Consider the following 13,315-nt stretch of genomic DNA (forward strand, 5'->3'; position numbering starts at 1 on the left):
CAGAGCATGGCCGTGCAGCACCTGACGTGATGCTGAGGGCTGTCAGGCAGGTGACCCTAGGTCACAAGTCGAACAGAAGTACAGCGAAGGACTTTAATGTCAATTACCGCACTTTGAGGTGATACTGTAAAACATTCACACCAGCGGAAATTCAGGGTCAGACAGCTATCAATCAAAGTTTCATAATATTTCATTTTATTTCATATGAAGCATGTGCTCCTGGCAATTCAGTCTACATAAGCTATGCCAAAACTGCAACTCAGATGAGGAGTCTGACTCTGAGATTTTCTTTTGTTTGTATTCAAAGTTTAAGTGTCAGTTTCGTAATGCATGTTGCATATTTATTTCATAAATAGTAAAAGTGAGTTATTGTCATTTATTCACTTAACATTAAAAATAACAACAAAATTCATTTTGCCCTTTTTTTATTGTTTGCAAAACCCCGTGTGACAACTCACCCTTTGGAGGGGCAACTTGTCACATGGTGACAATCTCCATTAGATCGCTTATAACTCTGCACAGGAATAAGATATGAAAAATACCAGAATACAAAATATATACCTGAGACTTTGCTCTTTCATCTGGTACATATGTTTTTTATATATGGTGTTTTGATTCCAATATTTATGTATGAGTGTAAAAAGTGTGACAACTAGCCCGGTCTCCCCTATTTGTTTTTGTTGTTGGTGAAGATAAATCAATTAAATCAATAAAAACAACTTTGTTTCTCTGTTAGCTTCAACAATATATACTGTTCACTAAAAACAAGACACATATAGACAGTAATCCTATGTGAAGGTGGGTTTTGCTTGATGAGAAAAATCTTCAAATAAACTTTGCTTCCATATTTTTGTATACAGCATTTGATCAGCCTTTGTGTTTCAGTGTTCCACCAATAAAACACACAATAATGTAATAAAGCTCACGTATCTACAATAAACTATCATGTTGCAACCTAAAAAGGTCCTCTTTTTATTCAAAAGAAATCTCTCCGCTTCATTATTTTTCTTCAGACTTGCATTATGTTACGTGTACATCTAGGCTTTTATTTTGAAATATTTTCCTGCACTTCCGGGCCAGCCGTGAAAGCGTCTTCGTCTTTCAATCTTAAAAAGAAAATGGAAAAAAAAGAATTGGCGAAATCGAAAAACGGGCCGTTTTTGTCATCAAGTTTTTCTGGTTTTCCGTTTCTAAATTGTGTTGACAAAAACGGAAAAACGGCTTTGTTTTCCATTTTCCCGTTTTTTTATTTAAATGGAAAAACGAGAAAACGGAAGTAGTTTCCGTTTTCCGTTTTGGTTTTCCGGAAAAAAATCGAATTGCCTGAAGGTACACGGACCCAATGTGACCCACAAACTTTAGTCACGTTTGGTGACATTAAGTATTGGCACCCCTATTTGAGGCACTTCCCAGTACAGGATTTGGACCAAACTGACAGAGTACAATTACCCGGTGATCCTGAACACAACCATGTTAGCAGCTAACTGTTAGCATGTTGCTAACCGGAAGTAGCTCTAGGAAGCTCGGACAAACTTCTACTTCACAGAGTCTGTACTTCCTTTAGAGAGAAAGCTCCACAAGAAATTTAGGCTACGTCGGATAAAGCATCTCCAAGCTATGAGGTGTCAAACATCCAATGCTTTTCAATGGGGGACCAAACCCCTTATGGTCCCAGTAATGCATGCCCATATATGGCGCTACAGTATACCTCCGACGGAGAATGCAGGCTTTGAATGCAAGAGGTCGTGGGATCGAAACCCGGCGTGAGAGGTTAAGAGTTTTTTATTATAATCCCCACAGTGTGTATATTAAAACATGTGTGCTGATCCCATGAAGTATTTTTTTATACCAACCGCCATTTTGAGTTACCATGGCAACGTTATAAACAACGTTTTTTCTCCCTATTTTAGGCTCATCCCAGTACAGGATTTGGACCAAACTGACAGAGTACAATCACCCAGTGATACCAAACACAACAATGTTAGCGGCTAACGGTTAGCATGTTGCTAACCGGAAGTAGCTCTAGGAAGCTTGTACAAACTGCTGCTTGACAGATTTGGTGAATTTTAGGATTTTCTCCCTTTTTAGGCACTTCTCAGTACAGGATTTCAACCAAACTAACAGAGTAACATCACCCGGTGATACTGAACACAGCCATGCTAGTGGCTAACCGTTAGCATGTTGCTAACCGGAAATAGCTTTAGCATAGCTCTCAACTCTCACGCATTGACCGTGTGACACACGCATTTCACTAACTTCACACGCTCACACGCAACACAAGACATTTCACACGCAAACATGGCATTTTTCACGCATAAAAATCACAAAGCCCATCTGGGCTGCGGACGACAAAACTCCGCCTTCTGCTGAGCTGTTTCAGCTTCTTTCACAACTTGTGGCCATCAGTAATTCCTGCTGCAGTTCGTGTTAACAGAGCAGCAGGAAGAGTGATCAGAGTTATGAATAATTTTAGTCTTAACAGTGGTGAAAATAAGCCGGTAAGGTCCTGTACCGCGTACACAGGAGGGGAGGGGGCGGAGGGAGAGCTGCTGCGAGATGACCGGTTCATTCAGAACCAGTCATGGCTGCACGCTGATCATAAAAACAGTTCTGCTAACCAGATGCAGTTTAAAACGCCACTTGGTCTGTTTATACGTTTTGTTTTTATTAATTCTGCATTTTTTAACTACATGCACCGTATTTCTGTGCCTCCGCGCTTGCTCCTCTCCCTCCCCTCCTTTCCCTCGGAGCGGTGCGCTCTGGGCGTCAGTGCGCCCAGAGCGCACTGACGAGAGCAATAGAGATTTGTCTAGTCAGCGCGGTGACTGACTGAGAAACCTGTCGCTGTGAAAGGTGATGAGAATGTTATAAACTGTAACAGTCTAGAAGTGCATTGAGCTGAAAGGAGGGACACATCAGCAGCAGGATCGTGCGTAAAGACGCAGCGGGAACCTCTGTGTGCTTCAGTGTTGCTGCTGAGGGGATCATAAAGGCTTGATGAAACTCAGCCTGATTCACCAATCAGGTTATAGATTCACAATGATAAACAACCCATAGATGAATGTGTAACAGTGTAATAATTCGGTCAATAATTAAAATCTACTTAATTTTATTCAGTATTATTTAAACAATTGTGTATTATTTATGTTTTAATCCATTAACTGAACAATAAAGTATTAATATGTCTCTTTCTCTTTTTAACACAAGTAATACATGTCTACTTCAATGTCTGGTGGGATAAAAATGAGATGGAGTTGACTCCACCGGCTCTTCCAGGGTCCGGTTAGCCCCGCCCCCAAACAAGCCCCGCCCCCAAATTAGCATAATCTCACTCCTAACTTTTGATAAAAGTTGAGAGGTCTGGCTTTAGGAAGGTCCTACCAACTGCTGCTTAGCCAGGGTTCTTCTGCCTTTACAGACAGAGAGAGGGCTGCAGCTGTCAGTGAGTCTCCATGACAACGCTGCTAGCAAGAGGCTCCTAGGAGGTCCATTGACTTAACATGGCACCTTTCGACGGCCGCTGCGGGGGCTGTGAAGGCCGTAGGAAGCTGAAATTCGCAGTGTTGCTTCCTGTTGCTATTTCTGACGGCACGGTATGCACCAAGTGGCAGGCGCCTTGCTAAATTTCTTCAGAAATTTTCTAGTTGTGTTATATTCTGCTCCTTGCATGTTTACTCAGACCCTGAATACCTTGTTTGGCCAATAATAACACGTTATTATGCGTTTTAACACACACCACACACATAAATCCTTCTATAGCTTAACTGTTAATTCGAGTTCACTCCTGCAGCCAACCAATTGACACATGAGCATTAACTTTTTATGTTGCGTGTGTATGCCCTCTTACCATAATCAAAATGAATGTAATTAGGCATAAAATCCAATTTATGTAAGAAAATCAAGTTTAACTATTACATGTAATATTACTCGAAATATCCTCAATAATGGTGTGTGCACTACCATGTATAACATTAAGTTGGTAATTTACTTTGTCATATAAAATATATCCACCTTCAGTTTTGATCTTAGGCTTGTCATTAAGTTATTTATTTCCACTATAACACGTGTGACCCTGATGTCATTGCATTAAATGAGGCCTCATTGTATTTATTCTTACTATAGATTCCAGATGTGGTCAAGCAACCAGCCAGGACAGAGGAGAGGCCATCTATGTCAGGTGCACTCTTTTCTCACATCAAGTACAAGCCAGACTCCCGGGAACAACACATTAAAGAGGAGGCTATAGCTAAATGGGTAGCCCGGACAGCCCACCCTCTACAGACAGTAGAAGAGGAGGAATTCATCAACATGATAGGAAAATAGATAAAAGACTGACCGTACCAAAAAAGACCAAAATTGCACACCTAGTGGACCAAATGTGCCTAGCTGAAAAGGTCAAATTCAAAAACAGACTGGCTATGGCCTGCAAAGTGACCATTGGCATAGACATATGGACTAAAAAGGGGCTCACAGCCTCTTTCCTTGCTGTCAGTGCTTGCTATTTCAATGTTCAAGACAGTAAAGCTGAACACATACTTCTAAACTTGAAGCAAATGGTTCACCCACACACTGCTCATTCTATTGCTACTCTTGTGGAAGAGTGCACAGAAGAATGGGGGATCCCAAAGGAAAAAATTCTCATGATTATAACAGATAATGGAAGCAACATGGTTTCTGCATTTCGCCACGAAGAAGAAGACACCAGTTCTGATGAGAGCGATTCCCAGGGTAGTGATGAAGAGGAAGAGGCAGATGAAAGGTCAGTCTGTGAATGGTGCTTGTTATTATTCACAGTAATAGATATTTCATATTAAATCTAAAAATAATCTGAAATATGTTTAATTAATTAATTAATGTAATGTAGTGATAATTTGCTATTGTATAGAATAATAGTTATTGTAGGATTAATGAAAAGAATTGTTGTTTTGTGTTGTTAAATTTTCTATTAGATATGGAGCCTTGGAGAGTGTGGTCCATACCCTTCAGCTTGTCGTCAATAGGATCAAGAAGGAACAAGCAATCAAACGTCTACTGGACAAGGTCCAGCATGTGGTGAAACAGTTTCGCAAATCATCTGTTGCCACAGAACGGTTGCTGGAAGAATGTGGACGCATTCTCATCAAAGACTGTCCAACCAGATGGTCCAGTTCTTTTTTGATGTTGTCTCGTTTACTTAAAATAAAAGGACCATGTGACATCAGTGGCTGACACCATGGGCTGGGATTGCCTACTTCCCAGTAAATGGCAGAAGGTGGCCATCCTCAAAGACTTGCTCCTTCCATTTGCAGAACACACAAAGGTGCTTGAAAGTGATACAAGTTGTTTCTCCCTGGTTGTGCCTGCACTACTGGACTTGAAAAGCCACCTTTCAGACTTCTCCCTTGTTCATGCCAGAAGCTACAGGGATGTAGCTACACTGGCACAGAAGATGTCTGCAGATATGCATCTACGCTTCAGTTGTTTCCTGGATGTGTCAGCAAGCAAGTTTTAACCTCTTGCTGCAGCTGCTTGTTTTGTTGACGCCAGTGTGTCAGCAGAGGCCCTTATTGAAAATTATCATGACGACATACAGAATCTCCTCAGTAAAGCTGAAGAGTACATCACTCGCAGTGTACCATACCAGGAAGAGGCGACAGATGATGAGGACATTGGAAGTGCAGAGGTCTCAGATGCACCTCTGCAAAAGCGGCCTAGATTCAGGTTTTTGAGTGCCCATCGGCCATCAAGGCCAAAGACCTCCAAAACCTCAATCCGACTAGAGGTACAAAAATTCAAAGAAGCTCTGTCCCACGCAAACCCAGACGATTCGGGCATGGATTTCTGGTTTTCTTAAAGCTCCACCCTGTTTCCACTGCTGAAACCTCTGGCATTGGACCTTCTGGCAATGCCAGCTTCCAAAGCCTTTGCACAGCGAGTCTTTAGTTTAACTGGAGATCTTTCAAGTGGCCGCCGCAACAGAGCAAGAGTTACATTAGAAAGAAGTGCTTTTCTAAAACTTAACAAAGTCTACAGTGATTAACTGTATACTGTTTTGGTTATAGTTTGGTTATAGTTTTGTTCTTCTTTAATAAGAAGGGTTCAATCTTTTAAATATTTAGGAATTTTAATTGATGAAAATCTAAATTTTAAACCTCGTGTTGAACAATTGATTAAAAAACTCAGAGTGAAAATTGGCTTCTTCTTCAGGAATAGGCTTTGTTTCTCTTTTAAGTCGAAGAAGAGACTGGTAACTGCAACGTTTTTACCCATTCTGGACTATGGTGACCTAATCTATATTAATGCCCCAGATCAAGTTTTAAAAATGTTAGACTCAATTTACCATGCCTCTCTACGATTTATCACAAATTGTAAGCCTCGCACACACCACTGTGAACTTTATATACGTGTGGGCTGGCCAGCATTAGAGACTCGTAGACTCACTCACTGGTATATGATCATTTATAAGGGTATTCTGCGTCTGCTCCCCTCATACCTCTGTGAGTACATTCAACCAAGAGCAGCTGGACTGTATTCTCTACGTTCTCAAGAGTCTCTGCTTCTGTCTGTACCTAGTATCCGCACTGAAGCTGGAAAGACAGCTTTTCAGTACTCTGCCCCCACAGCATGGAACAATCTTCAGAAAGACTGGAAGTTGAAGGATTGGATTCCGATCGGACGTTTTAAACGATTGCTCAAAAGTTTGGAAATGAGATCTATGGTTTGTAACTGTTTTATGAAATTCTAATTTAGATAGATGTTATTGTAAACTGTAATGTAAATTGTAATGTAATCTTTTGCCGCTATCTTGGCCAGGACTCCCTTGAAAAAGAGATTGTTAATCTCAATGGGACTTTTCCTGGTTAAATAAAGGAATAAAAAAAATAAAATAATAATAATAACCCTTAATTCAAACACACACTTTTTTCTAGCATTCTACCTTGTAATGGATTTTGCTTACTGTTGCAAATCTCGCCTTTGAACTTGATTGTCTAATTGAGTGTTTAACCTCAGGTGGAAGTTTCAGCAGCTGTAGTAACAGCAGAAATATTGTTTGTTAAGCCTTGTTAAATCTCATTTGATATTTCTCAAGACCAACCTAGTAAATACTTAGGTTGTATTTTAGACCTACAGTACAGTGGACCTATTGTTTTCAGTTTTTCTGAGTATGCTAATTTTATTTTATAACAGAATAATGAGACACAAGGCAACCAAAACAGTTCTAAAAACCTTTCTAACTTGTCAGTTGGAGTCTGTTATGCCCCAGCTTTTGAATTGTGTTGGTTCAAAATAAAAATCTCTTCGGAACAAGTTAATCATTTATGAATGTGTCTCTTAAAGGCATACTATGCAACATTTTTCAGTTAATTGATGTCTTTCATACCGTTTTGGATGATTAAATGAGTCATTTCAGGTCGAACCAAGGTTTTCTCGGCCGCCCTGGTGGTCTGTGGGGGAAATACCATACTTGCAATTGCAGGAGCCCTCGGCCCGCACTCACAGGCTCAGTAGTCTCGTGTGCATCGCGAGAGTCGGTCTTGCTTTACGGCAAGAACTGCTTTACGCCCCCAGTGAAAGGCATGTTCGTTGCTAGATTTGTGCAGTTATTATGGCGGAACCAGCGAGAAAACAGCGAAAGCCCATGTTGGAGCAGGCAAGAAAGAGGAAAATGGCTCTGGACAGAGAGAAGAGTCCTACACGGGTGAACATCGGGCAAGCTTTTTCAGAATGGCGAGAACTAAAAGAAAAAGAAGGCTGCAAGGCTGACACGGACCTCGCGTTTCTGCTGATGAGATTGTAAGTAACATTGTAGGGTTTCCCTCACGCTACCGCCTGGCCAACATTCCAAAAAAAAAAACTCCATATGCGTGCAAAGCTAGTCTCCCCCGCTCTGCCGGTTGCAAAGCTTGTCTTCCCCCGCTCCATCGCGCTAAGCTTGTCTCCCCCCCGCTCCGCTCATCCGGTAAGCAAATTCCTAGGAGAAACACTGCATTGGAATGGTTTCTCTCTCTCTGTGTGCATGTTCATACTTTCACTGTGTTAGTAGACATGGTGATTCGTTGCGTTCGCCTTTCTGCTAAGCTCAAAACAACCGCGCCTGGCTTGACGGAGAAACCAGTAGAACAGCTGAGCATATTTACGAAAGTGCACTTTTACTTTCGCCCTCTGGGGGGAGCCTCGCTGGAAAATCAACCCCGGTTGCATAGTATACCTTTAAATCAGAAAACCAGAGTTGCATTACAAAAAAAAAATATTCAGTAAGTGTAGTTTGTTAGGTAACTTAATTATGACATTTAAACAATATTTGAGATATGTGAAACACTATTTGACTGAAATCGTTATCAGAAATAATCTCAGAAATAATTTGTTATTTTAAAAAAGACTTAAATGTTTTGACTAAAACTTGACTTAACATATATTGAGTTTTCTTTTGACTAAAACTAGACTAAAATGGTGAGACTTTTAGTCGACTAAAACTTGACTTAGAAAAAAGATATGTGAATGACTAAATGTGACTAAAACTAACAAGGACATTTGCCACAAGACTAAGACTAAATTAAAAATAGGTGACAAAATTAACACTACTACTGAAGTGTGAACCTTGACTCCTATTCATCTTTCTGTTTATTTATTTACATTTTGATATGAGTAAGATGCAGAGCCCTACCAGGTTTTCATCTATTTACAGGATGCGATTATACTTCTTTGTTCATAAGGAAGGGGAAAAAACGTCCACTGGAAATTGCTGAGGAGAAGATCTCTTACCAGGAACATTCACTTCATTGGCTGAAGGACAAGTAGAAGAAGCAGCCTGTGATGTGCTCAAGGAGTATAGTGCAAAGCTCTATGGTGCAAAAGATAAAGTACCACTCAACACACACAGATTCACTGTCTTTCACAAAATGTTTGGCCCGAAGAAGGGAAAGCTGGCATTTGCAAAACTCATGGGTGTTGATTCTAGCAGCATCCCCCCTTGTGAGAATGTGATCACACAGAAGATTCATCGGAACAACTTTGTTGCTATGACATGGCATGCAGCCTGCGACAGGGAAATCCCAAAGATTCCTCAACAAGGATGGGAACTTGTAGATGGAGCATATCAAGTCGTATGGTTCACTGGTCCTCAAATTCATGACAGAGTTCTCCCAACTTCATCTGATGTTGTTGACGACGACTGTACGATGACTGACCACACCTCTGACAATGACTGCTATGAAAGTGACTCGGACAGCATTGCAAATGAAGACTCTGAATGAACATTGTATAATACAACTAGAAAAATTTCTGAAGAAATTTAGCAAGGCGCCTGCCTCTTGGTGTGTACCGTACCGTCAAAATACTAACAGGAAGTAACACTGCGAATTTCAGGTTCCTACAGTCTTCACAGCCCTCACAGCGGCCGTTGAAAGGTGCCATGTTAAGTCAATGGACCTCCTAGGAGCCTCTTGCTAAGCAGCGTTGTCATGGAGACTCACTGACAGCTGCAGCCCTCTCTCTGCCTGTAAAGGCAGAAGAACCCTGGCTAAGAAGAAGTTGATAGGGCCTTCCTAAAGCTACTTCTGGTTAGCAACATGCTAACGGTTAGCCGCTAGCATGGTTGTGTTCAGTATCACCGGGTCATGTTACTCTGTTAGTTTAGTTGAAATCCTGTACTGAAAAGTGCCTAAAAAGGGAGAAAATCCTAAAATTCACCAAATCTGTCAAGCAGAAGTTTGTACATGCCTCCTAGAGCTACTTCCGGTTAGCAACATGCTAACCGTTAGCTGCTAACATGGTTGTGTTTGGTATCACTGGGTGACTGTACTCTGTTAGTTTGGTCCAAATCCTGTACTGGGATGAGCCTCAAATAGGGAGAAAATACGTTGTTTATAACGTTGCCATGGTAACTCAAAATGGCGGGTGGTACAAAAAAAGACTTCATGGGATCAGCACACATGTTTTAATATACACACTGTGGGGATTATAATACAAAACTCTTAGTCTCCCACGCCGGGTTTCGATCCAACGACCTCTTGCATGCAAAGCCTGCACTTTCCATCTGAGCTATACTGTAGCACCATATATGGGAATGCGTCATTGGGACCATAAGGGGTACGGTCCCCCATTGAAAAGCATTGGTTGTTTGAAACCTCATAGCTTGGAGATGCTTTATGCGACGTAGCCCAAATTTCCTGTGGAGCTTTCTCTCTAAAGTAAGAACAGACTCTGTGAAGCAGAAGTTGGTGAGACCTTCCTAGAGCTACTTCCGGTTAGCAACATGCTAACCATTAGCCGCTAGCATGGTTGTGTTCAGTATCACCGGGTGATTGTACTCTGTCAGTTTGGTCCAAATCCTGTACTGGGAAGTGCCTCAAAAAGGGGTGCCAATACTTAATGTCACCAAACGTGACCAAAGTTCATGGGTCAGATTGGCCTCGTTTAGCAACTCAGCCTCACCACATCTGGGCCCAGAACTCAACATTTGACCAAAATTGTCAGTAGCGCTATTTCCCACAGGTGGGTGGTGCTGTATTGGCCAATTGGGTCGTGTCTGGGCATCATGCCAGGTCCTGTTGGAAGCAAAGGCCCAATAGGAAAGCATGTGAAATCCAAAATGGGACAGAAAAATGACACATGGCTGAAAGTCACTTGAAAATTTTAAAATGTCAAGAGGAAGTGACTGTGCGAATTTCAGATTTCTACATTGATCACAGCAACTGGAGTGAGTGTCGAAAGTTGCCATTCTATCTCAATAGAGCCTCTCCCTCTGGCCCTCAGAGTTCCGTCGTCATGGAAACTCACTGACACACCTGCAGCTGGCAATTCTACAGAAGTGCAGACACTTTGTGTCAAAGACTGCCTATTGGATTATAATGGAGAACTTTGCCTCGAACAATGCTTCATATCTCCTGATCCGTAATTGGTAGATACGTAATTTTTTCTGCGTTTAGTTCATAACGGATAGGGGAAGAAGACAAGCTATCGCTTTTTGCTGGAAAAAGTTTAATAAAGGCGTAAAAAATTATGATCTAAAGGGGATTTTTATGGAATTTCAGAAATCCTCTAAAAAGGGTCCCAAACAAATCTCTGTAACTCAAAAAGTATAAGAGATATCAAAATAATTCTTTCACCGTGAGTATCAGCAGGCTTTTGAGGACCAAGAATCTCATTTTTCTGTTTGTACAAAAATCGGTCTAGACACAGCGACGATGTAAAAAAGTGGTTGGTGTGGGAAAATGCAGCTCCAAAGCGTTTTTAGGATTTTTCACATTCGCTACTCCCGAACAAATTGTTCCTGCGGAAAAACCGTAACAGTTATCCACAAAATTCCTTTTTTATGAGTGCCAGAAGGGTTGGGACATTCATGTGTGAAAGTCTCATGCCTGTACATAAAACGGTTTAGGAGTAGCGATAATGCGAAAACATGTGATGTTTTGGATTTTCAGACGTCATTTTTCAAAAGCGCTCCATAGGAAATGAATGGGGGAGGTTTCGGGTTTGTGTCGGTCTGAGGTGATTTGCGAAAAAACTATAAATGCCACACCAATGAGGGTTACATTTCCCGAATCCTGACAAAAATACCTACGTTTTGATGTATAATTTGTCTACGTAGAGTGAAAATTGAGCGAGTAAGGTCAAGTTGTTCGGAGTTTTGAAATGTTTAAAAAAGCTAGAGTGGGCCACTCTAGCGGTTGGAGAATTCCGTCATTTACTTTCATTGTAAACGATGATTTCGCTGATTTTTGGACATGAGCTTTGAGGACTAACTGTGAAGAGACAATAAAAGATATCCACATCCCATTTTCACTTCTGAGTAGGTCACAGATATATCTACAAACTGGAAGTTAAACGGTGTTCGTAGGTGAAAGCATGACGACACAGTACAGCGTTGAAATTGGTCATTTGGAGGCTTTTTTTTAGGCTTTCTTTCTACCAGACTCCATTCATTCCTATGGGTTTTTTGGGGGTGGTTTTTCGCTAATTTTGTTGCCATGGTAACTCGAAACCCCAATAAAAGTAGTAGCACACATCTCGTAATCGAGCCGCACGTTTTGATACCTATATTGTGGGGGTGCACGCTACGGTTCGGGCCGCATTAATCGTGACAGATGAAAAATAAAGAATAAGACAGAGACGCCTTTAGAGGTGCATAGTAATAGGTGCCTCCATGCATTTGCATGGGAGGCAGTGCTGTCCGAAGCACAGCACTGCCTCCTCATTGCAAACGCTATGGCAGGTGCATTTCATAATAAAACTGTTATTCTATACTTTTTCATCTTATCTGTGACATCCATTTCCTTGGTATGTTACTTTACAAAACAGAATTACAGAATTCTCCAAAGAGTACAGCATAAGTGAAATATTGGTATACTGCTTACAGCTGTATCACTTTGACTGTACTTGATGGATTTTTCTTAATAAGCCAGACTAAATTATACAGGTATTTTAAGTTCCATTTGCATAGATGGAGAATGAATTTCAAAATATGTATTCAATAGTGTATTAGTACTCACTTTTTGCATGTTATCGACCCTTTATAAAGAGCAGAACCCTTAAGATAATTTTTCCTCACTTAGAAACACTACATTCATTAACATGAGATGCCTTGCTTCTCTGAATTTCAGTTTTGTACTCAAAAGTGTAATTTGACCTACTTTTGACCCCAGGGTGATAGAACCCCTTCTTAAGCTTAAGTTACATTTTTAAGCAAGGTGATATGAGAGGATTTCATAGTGTGAATTTCAATTTTGTACACAAAAGTGTAATTGAGACCCTTTTTGGTCTCTCTTTGGACCGTTTCTTAAAGGGAGACCCTTGTGCTATTTTTTTCTTAAGATGCATTTTCCAAAGCAGTCATGTATGGAGTTTCAGCAAAACTAATATGAGCCCTGTACTCAACATTGCTTAAGAAAAGGGTTTTGTACATCCCCAGAGAAGTGTTTACAATATCAGCCCATCAAACCTTTTGTACTCAATTGTGTAAATGAACCCAGGCTAGCTCCCCTACTATAGGGTGAGTTCCCATAATTTTTTCTCTAATATGATGATACAAAGCACTAAAATATCGCATGGAACTGATGTTTGCAAAAAGGAAATTATTGCATGTTTAAACATACATCAGGTAAATAAGCAGGACATTTGCATGCAGCCCCTTTCAAGTTGATACCTCTGAATAAAATCAGCCTTCAATCAGAATCAGCTTTATTTGCCAGGTTTGTGGGTAAAAACAAGGAATTTGATTTCAGATTCAAAAGTCACCAAATGACAAGTCTGTGTGTCACTTATTCTCAGAATAAATGAAGCTGTTCTAGAGAAGACCCAGCACCATGAACACCAATGACCACAGCAGAAAAACCTA

At 40.8% G+C, this 13,315-nt stretch overlaps 1 long non-coding RNA gene across 1 annotated transcript; it reads left to right on the top strand.

Moving 5' to 3' along the window:
• Positions 1 to 1,659: 1,659 nt before the first annotated feature.
• On the top strand, positions 1,660 to 6,082 carry LOC118565218. Its single transcript, XR_004932269.1, has 3 exons — positions 1,660 to 1,770; positions 4,123 to 4,759; positions 4,950 to 6,082. It is a non-coding gene; the product is annotated as an uncharacterized LOC118565218 (long non-coding RNA).
• The last annotated feature ends 7,233 nt before the right edge of the window (positions 6,083 to 13,315 follow it).

Source organism: Fundulus heteroclitus, chromosome 2, assembly GCF_011125445.2.
Source record: "Fundulus heteroclitus isolate FHET01 chromosome 2, MU-UCD_Fhet_4.1, whole genome shotgun sequence".
Lineage (NCBI taxonomy): Eukaryota > Metazoa > Chordata > Actinopteri > Cyprinodontiformes > Fundulidae > Fundulus > Fundulus heteroclitus.